Here is a 15,079-nt window from a genome sequence, read left to right as displayed (position 1 = left end):
GGCAGAATGTTAAAATGTCTGAAAGAGTTTTTGTACAACCGTTCATTCAAAGTTCGTCTCTGTGCTACTCTGTCAAAACATTTCACTCAGGAGAATGGTGTCCCTCAGGGGTGCATCTTGAGTACAATGCTGTTTATAGTAAAAATTAATCCATAGTAAAAATAATCCCAACGACCATCATGCATTATGTCGATGACCTACAAATAGCGTGTACATCCTCTAATGTATCGACATGTCAGAGGCAAATTCAATTAACAGTAAATAAACTAGCAACACGGGCAGATAGATATGGTTTCAGGTTCTCTGCACAGAAACCGGTAGCCGTTTTATTCTCACTTAGACGATGTTTGCAAGTGGACCCTACAGTTTACCCCAATGACATTGATCTACTTGTAAAACATGAACATAATTTTCTAGGAATTACTTGCGACAGAAAGGTGACTTTCTCCCCCACATAAACACTCCTAAAAAGAAAGCCTCCCAATCTTTGAATATACAAGTGCTGTCACGTAAACACTGGGGATCCACAGGACATGCCTTCTGCAGATTTATCGTTAAGTTGCATGATCAAGCTTGGACTATGGTTGCATAGTTTACGGGTCTGCAAGGCCCTCATGCCTAAAACGACTAGACCCAGTCCACAACCTAGGTTTGCGTCTTTCGACCGCGGCATACAGGACGTCTCCTGTGAGAAGTCTGTATGTAGAAACCAATGAAACATTTCTTGAGGACAGAAGAACCATGCTCACTTGTTCATACGTTCTTAAGATCCGCTCGCTATCAACACATCTTTGCTACCCCATAGTTACGAAGTGCCCATCTAGAACCCTGTTTAACAACAAACCGCAAGCAGTCAGACCACTCCTCCTCCGCTTTGAACAGATGCGCCAAAAAATAAAAATACTCGATACACTTCCCGATATTGCACAATGCCCTGATACATTACAACTTTGGTATCAATGTCCCTGTGTATGCGACCTTACTTTAACATAGTTTGACAAACAGCGAACTAAACACGAACACATATTACAAGAATTCCTGACCTTAGAGGAAAAATATAAAGACCACAAAACATTTTATACTGATGGTTCCAAAACCACCTCATATGTTGGTAGTGGTATTGTAGAAAGCAATCGCCAGAAAACAGGTTGCCCAATTGTGCTTCAGTGTTCACTGCAGAAAGTTATGTCATATATATAGCTTTAGAAAAGATAATAAAGTGTAATATTGAAAAGAGTATAATCTACACTGACTCTCTCAGCTTAATCACTGCATTACATTCTAAAAATGCAACAAAATCCTTAGTGGGAAACTAATACATTGCATAGCAACCAGCCCAAACACGAGGTTACAAAATTACATTCTGCTGGGTACCTAGCCATGTCGGAATCGTAGGTAACGAGACAGCTGATGAATGTGCAGCAGCTACCCAAAAAGCAAAAATAGGAAAATAAATGTACCACGCAAAGATGTTTTGAAATTCATACAAAGAAAACTCGGAGAAAAAATTGGCAGTGGCTTAGTTTGGTTAAGCCTGGTAATTGCGAAAGCAATAGGTATGGCTACGCCTAGGTTCAGCTGGTGGTGTAGCTGGTTATGGTGCATGTGGTTATGCTTATGGCTATGCAGTGATTCACTCTGGCCACGGCATATGATTCAACTGTTGTTTATTGTGGGGTGCTACCTGGTTATTCTATGTATAACTAGTAGTGGAAGCAAGGAGTGCCATGGCTGCAACGATATACTTGGTTGTGGGTGAGGTTAAGGCAGAATGTACAACTGCCGCTCCGGCACCGGCTGCAACAGCATTCTTTACGCCAGTAGAAATGAAAGCATCCCTAGAGACTGCGTTGGTTCCACCTGCCGCTAGGCCACCTCCTATAGTATCCAACGTTGCACCCCCGGCGGTAGCTGCGGCTGCAGCCCCATAATTCTTCTTAGCTTTAGCAGCATGTGGCACAACTGACGGCGCGAGTTGGGACCCCTGTTTTTGCCGCAGATGGGACGACGTCACGCCGGCTGTAGCGCTCTCACGGAGGGAGCGGGAGTTAGGACAGGGTTGGTAGCTACCGCCTCGCGAGTTGACGGTGCGAGTTGGGGCCCCTGTTTTTGCCGCAGATGGGATGACGTCACGCCGGCTGTAGCGCTCTCACGGAGGGAGCGGGAGTTAGGACAGGGTTGGTAGCTACCGCCTCGCGAGTTGACGGTGCGAGTTGGGGCCCCTGTTTTTGCGCAGCTGTGCTTGCTGGCACGCCAGAGGTCAAGCTAAAGGTCAATGGTAGCTACGGTCTCGCTACGCGAAGGGCTGAAAAGTGAAAGTAGTACTGCTTTCGCAATAAAATGGCAAGCTTCATGGAAAAATGAAATAAGCAACAAATTACACGTCGTGAAGCCAGTTGTTGAATAATAGAAGTAGTGCAGTCACCAGAAACGCTTCATGGAGGTAATATTATGTCGCCTTCGAATTGGACACACGCATCTTACTTATAGTTTCATTCTCAAGGAAGAGATGAACCAATATTTGAAGACTGCGGACATCGACTAACGATAAACCACATATTAATTTCATGTAAAAAACGCGAAAAGCTACGGAAAAAGCATTTTACTCAATTTTGCACCCAACAGATACCATTCCATACATCACTTCTCCTAGGAGAGAATACAATTCAGACATTTCATGTTTTTAGTTTTTAAGAAGAAACATTTTTCCTGAACAAGCTGTGATATCTTAACACTTCATTACTTCTACAAAAACATACCTTTTGCGTGGCGCATGATAGCCTGAGTTGCTTATGCGCCATAAAACCCAACACACAACAACACACAACAATCTTTAGCCTGAGGTTTCGTCAGACGAGTAGGAGCCGCCGACGCCTGGGGAGACGCTAGAGATCGTATGGTCGCTTATCACGGGACCACTATGCATACCGTGAACATCTTGCCTATCCTCCTCGACAGAAATTTCTCACTAAATTTCAGCAGGTGACGTGATTCCAGTTACAATCCCATAGTTTCCTCCCCACTGCCTACATAGCCCTTGTTCACCTGGGACTTCTCACGCCGGAATGCATCTTCTGTGGCGCTCCCAAAGCGGATTTTGCGCTCATTATTTATTTTTGCTGGAGCGTCTTCCACCAGCCTAATGGGAGAGAGAGAGAGAGAATAAACATATAAGTAATTACGCGGGCGGTTCACCCCGTTCCGGGAAACCATGGGCAAATACGGCCCTCCAGGCCTGACCGATCAGCTGGCGCTGAATGGGGAGCTCGTGTGAGCCAGCTTCGCCTCCCACTGCCAATGGGTAATTTTCTGTAAACCGTATGATTTAAGTTGTTTAGGGCAGTTCCGAACCTTGTGGATGATGTTGGGCATCTCTCCGCAGGTCGGACAGGCATTTGTGAGGTATTGCGCGGGCAAAAGCTTATTGAGTCGGGTTGGGTTTGGTAGTATGCGGGCTTGCATGTTTCGCCATATAGCGCCTTCCTGACGAGTGAGGTCTTTGTGGTGATCTGCGCATGCTCTGCGATAAAGTGGATGGTAGTTTATTATTTCACTGTATGTTTGTCGAGATGAAGGATCGGAGGTGGACGGCGACGGGGCTCGGAATGTATGACCTCGAGCTACCCTGTCAGCCCTCTATGCCTTGCCCTCTATGCCTTCGTGTGCAAGGATCCACAGAATACTGTGGCGGGTGTGTGTACCAGGATTGTGATTTCTCATGATGTGAGCGGCCGCTTGGCAGAGTTCCCATTGAGGTACGCCTTGCAGGCTTGCTACGAGCCGCTCAAGATTGTATTTATTTGCTCGGTGGTGTGAGCGAATGGCAACTCACAGACTTCGATCGATGTGAGGCCGCGGTGTCCAGTTCTGATCTGGCTGCTCGATGGCAGCTGGTGGACTGGGCTTTGGAGGAGGAGGAGGAGGGAAAACATTTTGTTATATAAACTTCCTTCCTTTTCTTCCTGCTTTGGAAGTTACCGAGAAACGTCACCTTCCGGCCAGCAAATGCCTCCAAGATCCATCCTATCACTAGGGTGTTACAGTTAAGGCTCACCTTAATAACGTTTCCAACACCCCCACCAGTTGCGGCCAAATCAGGGCGGCGTTGGTTTTGGTCGCAAACGGCCAAGGACTGCCTGTCTCTGCTGCGGTTCTCCGGGGATGTAATACAGAGACAGGATTTGGAAGAAGTGGCGATTTCTTTAGCTTTCGCAGGAACGAAAGCGAAATTGATCATAACCGACATTGAGACTGCTACTCAAATTTTTAGAAAAGGTAGGATCTCGCTGGAGGAGGAAAGGAACCTCAGCCCAAACCGATGAACAGAAAAAATAAGGTAATCTGGGCACTCGCGGACGCTTTCGTCCCTGGAAACCACGCCGCCTATGAGCTATCTCTAGCAATCTGCTTGTGCGTAGCCATGGGACCACCTGACTTGTGGGGTCACGAGGAGCGGTTACTAAGTTTTACTGAAATCGCCAACCATATCCAATCTGCACGTTGGCTGGTATCCTTCCAGACCCAAAATTGAATAACAAAAAGCTGCTGCATGGAGGCGTTTGCAAACTAAAACGTGTACGAATTCGGCCTTGGTGTGCCATATATATCCCAGATGAGATAGCATGATAGGTGAGGTCATTGTGCTAGGCTACGGTGAAAGTTTGACCACCTGGGGATCTTTAACGTGAGCTGATATCGCCCAGCACACGGACGCTTCTTCGTTTCGCCTCCATCGAAACGGTTGCTGAGGTGGTACCAAGCAGCTGGAAGGCGAGAGGAAGAGGGAACCGGGTCAGCTCGCACTGCTTGCTGTAAATGTTCTCGCAGTGACTTCAACCGTATTTCACCACCGGATCCTTGAAGTCGAGAGGCATCGACAGATACCCAGTTTTGAGGTAGGCCAGCATTTTTCGGATATACTGAATTTTCTGCGCTCAGACCACACCGTAGCCTCGCTGGGCCTAGGCGTGTGCGTCAGACGCTAGGTATAGCCGGCGTAACAGCTGCGCGCCGCTGACGGACGCGGTGACACGTCTACGGACTGTTTCGAACGAAGCGGCACAAGCCGACGAATGTGACTCAAGAATGAAAGTGCAAGTGACGGGGAAAACATTTCCGCCGACGAAATTACCGAAGAAGCCAGAGAGAAAACCACCGGAGCGGGGTGTTCGAAACCCTGCCCTGATTGATACCACGGTGCGAATCCGACGCAAGACATCGATGCAAGAACGAACGCGTCAGACATCGCCAAGCAAGGTATGAAACCGAAGCATGTCAATGGAAAGGTTTTCAAAGGTGTTCATCTTCCCGTTCACCCCGTGATGTCCGTAGATTTATAGGACTATGCTCAAATTTTCGCCGGTTCATCCCAAACTATGCCGCCGTTGCTCGTCCTCTCACCAATCTGCTGAAGAAAGGCTTTCGTTTTTCTTGAGGACCAGAGCAGGTTAACCCATTCTCCACACTCATCGCTGTTCTCACCAATCCTCCTGTGCTGGCCCATTTCAACCCGTGTGCCCCTACGAAACTCGCAACGACGCCAGTGGCCACGGGATTGGTGCCATTCTTGCACAGCGACAACGCGGCCAACAGTGCGCGATTGCTTACGCCAGTCGACTCCTGTCATAAGCGGAACAGAACTATTCTATTACGGAACTGGAGTGCCTGGCTCTCGTTTGGGCCATTGGAAAATTCCGACCCTACGTGTTTGGCCGACCCTTCACTGTTATTACCGATCACCACGCTTTATGTTGGCTCTCTTCCCTCAAGGATCCTGCTGGCCGCCTCGGCCACTGTGCATTGCGCTTGCAGGAGTATATATTTTCCGTAGTATACAAATCCGGTCGGCTCTACCAGGATGCACCCTGCCTGTCCTGTTATCCTGTCGATTCCCCTTCTGCTACTGACCATGCGTCGGATCCCTGTGACCTCCCTATATCCGAATTTTCTCACATAGCCGACGAGCAGCGCTTGGACCCAACACTCAGTACTCTTGTCGACCGCCTCCGCACAGACAGCTGTGAGTCTACCATCGCCCTGTTCTTCCTTCATGGGAATACGCTGTACCACCGCAACATGCGACCTGATTGTGCTGAGCACTTGCTAGTCGCTCCCCAAAACCTACGCTCTGCCGTTCTCGAACAAATGCATGACGCCCCTACAGCTGGTCATCTTGGCCTCTCACGCTCATACGACCGCGTGCGCCGACGTTTCGTCTGGCCTGGACTCTACCACTCCGTCCAACGCTATGTAGCAGGTTGCGACCTCTCTCAACGCCGGAAGAAACCCCGTGTACTACCACCTGGACACCTGCAACCGATTGCTATCCCGACAGAGCCGTTTTCTCGTGTTGGCCGTGACCTCCTAGGGCCCTTCCCCGAGTCTTTGTCAGGAAACAAATGGATCGCTGTGGCCACTGATGATGCCATGCGGTACGTAATCACTCGCACCATCCCAACTAACTGCGCAAAGACGTTGCTGACTTCCTTTTGTACGATGTCATACCTGACCATGGTGCTCCCCGTCAACTGCTTACCGACCGTGGCCGCTGTTTCCTTTCCCGAGTTGTTGAGAAAATAATTCGCTCTTGCTTCGTTCGGCCCAAGTTCACCACTGCGTATCAACCTCAAACGAATGGCCTCACAGAACGTCTTAACCACACATTCACCGACATGCTCGCCATGTATGTATCCGACAGTCATCGCGAATGGGACATTAGACTGCGATTTGTCACCTTTGCATATAACTCTTCGTGTCAAGTCACTGCTGGGTACTCTCCATTCTATCTTCTCTTTGAAAGAGACCCCTTACTGCCCTTCGACACTTTGCTTCATGCCGCTGGCCCTGTCACAAACTATGCCCGCGGTACCATCGCATGAGCCGACGCTGCTTGCCAGATTTCACGCCACTATCTTACCATCTCTCAAGAAACCCAAGACGACGCTGCAAAGACGACGCTACGACGCTGCAATGTTCACTATCCTCCCGGATCTCTGGTGTTGCTCTGGCTTCCGTGCCGTCGTGTGGGGTTGTGTGAAAAACTTCTGCCCCACTACACAGGGCCTTACCGTGTACTACGCCCCGTGACCGACGTGACCTATGAGATGGCACCGCTCCGCTCAAAGTCACCGACTGCTACAGCCACTTCTGAAATCGTACATGTCGCCCGCCTCAAGCCATATTACTCCCCCTCTACACCGCACGCCTAATACGCAACGGGAGGTTGCCTTTTGCAGAGGGGGATAGTGTTACTGGGAAACGCTTGACCAAAGTGATATGCTCATAGACGAAGACGACGACCGTAAAACGCGTGCACGACGAAGCGTTCAGGAAGACGACGACGATGACAGAGTGGATGCTGCACGCTTACTGAAGCCTTTGCGTCGAGTTCAGCCCATTGCAGCGCTAGTTACATTAAGTACATCCCCATAACAGCATGGTCATAACATACGGCCACCTACCAGCGACCAATGCGTTGGACAGATTTCACATTTCCTTTTATTTGGTGCTCTGTTTTTTCTTGGTTTTATTTAGTTTTGTAATCATTTTATCTCCGCAATGCTGCCAATAGTTGTGTTACTTTTTATTTCGTCAGCAATATTTTGCAAGGAAACCTCGTGAAAATTTTGCAGATCCTTTATTTTGTTTTCGTGTGCTTCCAAAGCGGTGATTTTTTGCTCGACTCATGCTGTGTAGTCTCCGCAGGACAAAATTAGGATAAATATTTCCGAAACTATTTGTCCGCGGAATATTCTAAATATGCAAGAAATCTGTTACGTTCATTTTCAAAAATTTAAATGCAAAGCCAATTTCACGTTAGCCGAATATGAGGTGCACTAAGGTTGGCCAATACTTTTTTTTTCTCGCAGGTTATTCTATTTCGCGACTTTCTCTTGGGCGTCCAGAGAGAGAGAAAACCTTTATGACACGCAGGAATTCAGGGCGCGCTGGCCCCTGGGTATACCACACGACCCCACTGAAATTCAAGTGTTTATGTCCCTTAGGATCATAACACAGGCAGCCCAGCCGGAAGCGATGGTCTGCACGGCCGGGTCCTCCGAAGACAGCAGGATTTCCTAGTCCTCTCATGTCTTCAAGTGCTCTAGGCCCCGTGGGGGAAGGTCTGCCGGGCAGAGGGAGACGATGTGGAGGGAAGAGGCAGAGTTGTGGGCAAAGGGTACAAGCAGGAGTGTGGAAGGAGGGCTGATAGTGGGAAAGGGTAAGGAGAGAAGAAAGAGTGTGTTTGCAGCCTGCGCCATAGTGTTGCGTGTTTATTGTCTAGGAAGGGGTGGGGGGGGGGGGGGGGTTACAGCTGGCGCGCGGCTCTGTAGGCCTGCGTCAGCGCACTGAACGAGTGCATGCGCTTCTTCGTAAATTCCGGATTAGAGGCCACCTGAGCTCGGTTTAAAGAGCCTGGAACTAAAAGGTTGGTGGCCTCGTTTCCGGGTTTTCCGGAGTGCGCAGGCACAATATCAGTTCCACATGGCGGGGCGGGCATGCATCGGGCGAGTCCAGTATGCTAAAAGCAGGGACATGGACTCGGACTGGTGCAAAATTTAAAATTGCTGTTTTTGAATTTGATAAAATGTACTGGGCTTCTTTGCAGGTTATGGCGAATGTAATGGCAGCTTCCTTTGCTGCTTCTGGAGAGGTGTTTGGGGGGAGAGGTGATGTGATGAGAGGGGAGGAGGAGGAATCCACCACAGCTGCGGTGGCTTCATCGGATCTATTTATATATAGTAACGGAGAACAAGCAGAGACACGGCGGTTCTCGAACGCTCTGCTTTGTTGTATCTTCCTCGGCTTCTTCGGCTCCGCTTCACCGATTTCCACTTAATCTTTGTTGTCTCAGCCTCACACTCAGCCACGACTGCGGACCTGAAAGGAAGAGACACCACAGTCCTTTCCACATAATGCGCTTCATGATGGGGAACATTTTAAGAATGTCCGTGGAAGCCCTAAGACGACAGAGGTCAATCATGAAACTAACGCGCAGGGATCATATAGGCACTGCAAACGACTCTGACAGTAATCATAGTTGCGCTGAACACCTGCGCTTCAAACGAACCATGCGAACACTTTCCCTTCAACTCTGGCGGTCATGATAGTAAGAGGCACCGCACTTTATTCCGTCCATAACCTAATTAGTCTTGCAGACGAACGACCCTTTTCAAACGCGATACGTGCACTGCGAAATTGTTTCTCCTCCGCCCGTCCGAACCTGCCTGAAACACCGCAGTACACACACGCCACGTATTGTCACCTAAGCGCTCAGTGACTGTGTATTCATATGTCGTGGTCAGCTGACGCCCTGCTGATTGTAGGCTGCATCGCACCCAGACTTCGTCTTCAACTTAGTAGCGAGGAGCTGGTCAATGTCGGCGGTCTAAGTTGCGTTTTTGCGCCTGCTGCGCAGGGGACGCTCTTTTCCGGGCGTCCGACCTGAGACGCTGACAAGCTGCCTGTCATAGTATAGGGATCCCGATACTGACAGGAGTTTCCAAGTTGCACTTTCCTGCAAGTTGAGGCTGTTGCCCGATTGTTCTCCCTGATCTGGAACTGCACTCGTGATGCATCCACAGTGCTGGAGGAAATTGAAAAAGCTGCACCGAAATGCTTATTTCTGCTGCCACTGCTTCCACCGGAAGCACCGTGCCGTGCACAGCTTGGATGGGTACGCCGGTATGTGTGGGCTCGTTCCTTCCCGACGCCTTTCTGCGCGGGCTTCACGTCTATCATACTGACATTGGCAGCAGTGAGGCTTTTTGCTCCTGGTATCACGTAATATTCAACTTCCTACCCTTTTGGATGCGGCTAAGTTTACGGGAGTGTTGTGTCGCGGTGCAGTGAACAAAAATGTCCTCACCTGTGTCTGCGGTTGATGAAGCCCTAGTCGCCGATCACGTTAAAACACTCCACTGTTCCACTCATCCGCCCTCGGGAAAGAGAGGCGTGCTTAGTTTGCTGCACCACTTCCTGTTATTGTTGCATGCGATTCGCCTTACCTTCAGGATGCTTGTCCGTGGGTGGGCTATGGGCTATACGGCATGTGCGGAGCTGCACTTTGCCGTTTTGGATGGATAGATCCATGCATGGGCGGGCAGCATGCTGAGGTGCTGCTGATGTCCCGGCGGCAGTAGGAACCCCGCGACGACTGGCGGTGTCATGCAAGGCGGCCGACCGGTGGACTAGAATGGACAGGCTGTATTTTATTCTCTTTTTGGTTGCCTCAACATATTATACATGTAGTCATAGTGGATCTGTGGGTGGCATCGTGAAGGCCGTGTACGATATACTGTTTAGCAGCGGGCTCGAGCCACTCGATATTGCAGGTCTGAAGAAGACGGGCCTTGTGGTAAATGTATAGGACGACGTCTTCACCCGGAGCATGGCACCGCGATCTCATCGCTGTGAATTTGACGTCGTACGCAGTAGCCAAGGGTGTAAAGGCGGCAAGTAGAGCAGGAGTTCAGGCCGACGAAGTGGTGTAGCGGCGGCCTTCGTACAGGTGCCAGGCTCGTGCGGCACTACGGAGATGAAATTCCGCGACGGCGAGCATGGTGGCTGGAGACCAGGCGGAACACCGGGCAGCAGCATCGACAACTTGAATTCATGCTGCGGCGTCGTCAAAAAAAAAAAAAACACGGAATTTCGGAAGCGCTAGCAGCGGTACAGGGCACCCAGAGGACAACGAGGCGCAGCCAGGCGCTGCAGTTAAAAAAAGAGACGACTAACTCCCACAGGGTGGAGAGGGCTTCGGGAAGGAGGGCCACCAGAGATGAATCCGCCGAGGAGGCATGGACGCCGTTCCCGGTCAGAATAGAAGTTCCGGGCGCCGAGAGATTCGGTCGTAGGACTACCCGGTCGCTTCGAAGGAGGACTGGGTCGGGGAGGTCCAGGTCGGGCCCGAAGTTGGTCGAATGCGCCATTGTAACGGAGAACAAGCTGAGACACGGCCGTCCTGTAGAACGCCCTGCTTTATTCTATCGTCCTCGTCTTCTTCCGCTCCGCGTCTCTGATTTGTACTTCAGCTTTGTTGTCTCGGCATCACACACACACACACACACACACACACACACACACACACACACACACACACACACACACACACACACACACACACACACACACACACACACACACACACACACACACACACACACACACACACACACACACACACACACACACACACACACACACACACACACACACACACACACACACACACACACACACACACACACACACACACACACACACACACACACACACACACACACACACACACACACACACACACACACACACACACACACACACACACACACACACACACACACACACACACACACACACACACACACACACACACACACACACACACACACACACACACACACACACACACACACACACACACACACACACACACACACACACACACACACACACACACACACACACACACACACACACACACACACACACACACACACACACACACACACACACACACACACACACACACACACACACACACACACACACACACACACACACACACACACACACACACACACACACACACACACACACACACACACACACACACACACACACACACACACACACACACACACACACACACACACACACACACACACACACACACACACACACACACACACACACACACACACACACACACACACACACACACACACACACACACACACACACACACACACACACACACACACACACACACACACACACACACACACACACACACACACACACACACACACACACACACACACACACACACACACACACACACACACACACACACACACACACACACACACACACACACACACACACACACACACACACAATGCTGCTCCAGCGCATGCGTAGAAAGTCCCTCTTTCCTTCTTCTCCTCAAAATGGCCAAGCATTCAGATGATTCCGCCAGTTGGTACTTCACCCCGGGAGACGCAGTCTAGTGCGCAACCACGGCGTAGGAGAAAAGTGGACACCAGGCAAAGTGAAATCGACGAGTGGTGCCCGTCTAGCCACTGTGGCTACTGAGGACGGAGTCGTTCGACGTCATGTCGACCAGATCCGAAAACGCTCATCAGACACCGACGGAAGCAGAGAAGTATCAAGTCCTGCAGAATCGCCTCCTGCTACCTTAGGGGCCCCGACAGACGAGGCTCACGACCTTCCCGAAGGGCCTGTTCCTGAGCTACGCCGGTCCACAAGAACTAGAAAGCCAGTGGAGCGCTATGGCTATTAGGGGAAGGAAATGCTGCTGACAATGCTGCAGATAACCAGCGCATGCGTAGATAGTCCCTATTTCCTTCTTCCCCTCCTCTCTTTCCTTCGCTATATATTTCCGAGCCGTGAATAAAGCGTCGTCTTTTCGCTCTGCGAAAATCTGCCTGGTTTTCATCGCGTAAAGGTAGATCGCAACACACACACACACACACACACACACACACACACACACACACACACACACACACACACACACACACACACACGCACACGCACACGCACACGCACACGCACACGCACACGCACACACGCACGCGCACGCGCACGCGCACGCGCACGCGCACACGCACACGCACACACACACACACACACACACACATGGCTTCAACTGCACTGACAGGCGAGGACATTTTTGTTCACTGCACCGCGATAGAACACTCACGTAAACTTAGCCGCATCAGGAAAGGGCAGGGAGCTGAATATGAAGTGATACCAGGAGCAAAAAACCTGACTGCTGCCAATGTCAGTGTGACAGATGCGAAGCCCGCGCAGAAAGGTCACCAGTGTTCGTCGGGAAGGAACGAGCCCACACATAACGGCGTACCCAGCGAAGCTGTGCGCGGCAGGGTGCTTCCGGTGGAAGCGGTGACAGCAGAAATGAGCATTTCGGTGCAGCTTTTTCAATTTCCGTCAGCACTGTGGATGCATCACGAGTGCAGTTCCAGATCAGGGAGAACAATCGGACAACAGCCCAAATTTGCAGGAAAGTGCAACTTGGAAACGCCTATAAGCATCGGGACCCCTGTACCACGACAGGCAGCTTGTCAGCGCCTCAGGTCGGAAGCTCGGAAAAGAGCGTCCCATGCGCAACAGGCGCGAAAACGCAACAATGACCGCCGACATCGACCAGCTCCTCGCTCAGAGTTGGACGAAGTCTGGGTGCGACGCGGCTTACAATCAACAGGGCGTCAGCTGACCACAAAATATTACTACGTAAGCACCGAGCCCTTAGTTGGCAATACGTGGCGTGTGTGTACTGCGGTGTTTCAGGCAGGTTCGGACGGGCGGAGGAGAAACAATTTCGCAGTGCACGTGTCGCGTTTGAAAAGGGTTGTTCGCCTGCAAGACTGATTAGGACATAGACGGAATAAATTTTGGTGCCTCTTCTTACTACAATGACAGCCAGAGCTGAAGAGAAAGTGTTCGCATGGTTCGCTTGAAGCGTTGGTGTTCAGTGAAACTCTGATTACGGTCACAGTCGTTTGCAGTGCCTATATGATCGCTGTTCGTTGGTTCATAATTGACCTGTGTCGTCTTCGGGCTTCCACATACATTCTCAGAATCCTCCCCGTCATGAAGCGCATTGCGTGTAAAGGACTGTGGTGTCTCTTCCTTTCAGGTCCGTAGTCGTGGCCTAGTGTGATGCCGAGACAACGAAGATGAAGTAGAAATCGGAGAAGCGGAGGGGAAGAAGACGAGGAAGACAGAATAAAGCAGAGCGTTCGAGAGAACCACCGTGTCTCTGTTCTCCGTTACAGCTAGTATATAATATATATATATATATATATATATATATATATATATATATATATATATATATATATATATATATATATATATATATATATATATAGTTGTAGAAGATTTTGACCTGGGCGATACGTCGTCAACAGTCAACAGAACGTTCTGCGATCAGTCGTGAGACATGTCAGCACATGCACGAGCGTCGAAGCGAGCTTCGTTTTCGTTTTCCTTCCTGCACGTCACGCGCGTTGAACATGCTTGTCGTCGTTCTCTTCAGCAATAGGCGCTGAACATATCAGAGCCCAATGCCTGTTTTACAACTTCCCCCGGGAGAAAAGACGCCATCCTGGCGGCTCATGGCGATGTGACGATGGCCGGATCGTAGTAAGGTTTCAGGCGGTTACTGTGTAGTATTTCACGATTTCGGCGACGGTGGTCAGTGGATGGCGTAAGGGGTTGGATGAGTGAGTTGACGGAGGATGTTTGCTTGACAATACGGTAGGGGCTCTGATACTTGCTGAGAAGTTTGGATGAAAGGCCGGGACTGGAGGAAGGCACCCATAGCCAGACCAAAGAGTCTGTACGGTAAGTAGGAAGAAGTGCAGATTGATCTCGGGTGGTTTTCTGCTGTTGCTGGGCGTGAGAAGTGAAGGACCGGGCAAGCTGGCGGCATTCTTCGGCATAAGTTGCAGCTTGTGAAACAGTCGTGAATTCGGAAGAATCCGGTCGGTAAGGGAGAATGGTGTCCATAGTACAAGAGGGCTCACGACCGTACAGGATGAAGTATGGTGAGAAACCGGTGGTTGCTTGTGGGGCAGAGTTATAAGCGAATGTGACGAATGGAAGAACGCGGTCCCAGTTGGAGTGGTCGGAAGCGACATACATTGCTAGCATGTCGCCCATGGTGCGGTTAAAACGCTCAACCATTCCATTTGTTTGCGGATGGTACGCGGAGGTGGCGCGGTGAACGATTTTGCATTCTCTTAGAACAGCTTCGACAACTTTAGAAAGGAAAGCGGGACCTCTGTCACTCAGCAATTCGTTGGGAGCCCCGTGGCGAAGAATTATGTGATGGAGGATGAAGGAGGCAATGTCTTGGGCTGTAGCAGATGTCACAGGCGCCGTTTCGGCGTAGCGTGTGAGATGATCGATTGCAACGATGATCCAGCGATTGCCTGTTGATGTGCTAGGAAGCGGGCCGTATAGGTCTATTCCAACACGCTCAAAGGGCTGAGCTGGGCAGGTCAGCGGCTGCAGAGGAGCGGTGGGT

The 15,079-nt window shown here is 50.3% G+C and overlaps 1 long non-coding RNA gene across 1 annotated transcript in view; it reads left to right on the top strand.

The window, feature by feature from the left end:
• LOC146181655 (uncharacterized) overlaps positions 1-13,800 on the top strand; it is a 58,183-nt gene extending 44,383 nt beyond the window's left edge. Inside the window, exon 3 of the long non-coding RNA XR_014700250.1 lies at positions 13,685-13,800. This is a non-coding gene — a long non-coding RNA (uncharacterized LOC146181655). The remainder of the gene's footprint in view (positions 1-13,684) is intronic.
• Positions 13,801-15,079: the final 1,279 nt, after the last annotated feature.

The sequence above is a fragment of the Amblyomma maculatum genome, chromosome 8 (assembly GCF_055883805.1).
Source record: "Amblyomma maculatum isolate TAMU_Amacu chromosome 8, ASM5588380v1, whole genome shotgun sequence".
NCBI lineage: Eukaryota > Metazoa > Arthropoda > Arachnida > Ixodida > Ixodidae > Amblyomma > Amblyomma maculatum.
The sequence above is the reverse complement of the archived record's forward strand: the minus strand, read 5'-3'. Positions and strand labels throughout refer to the sequence as shown.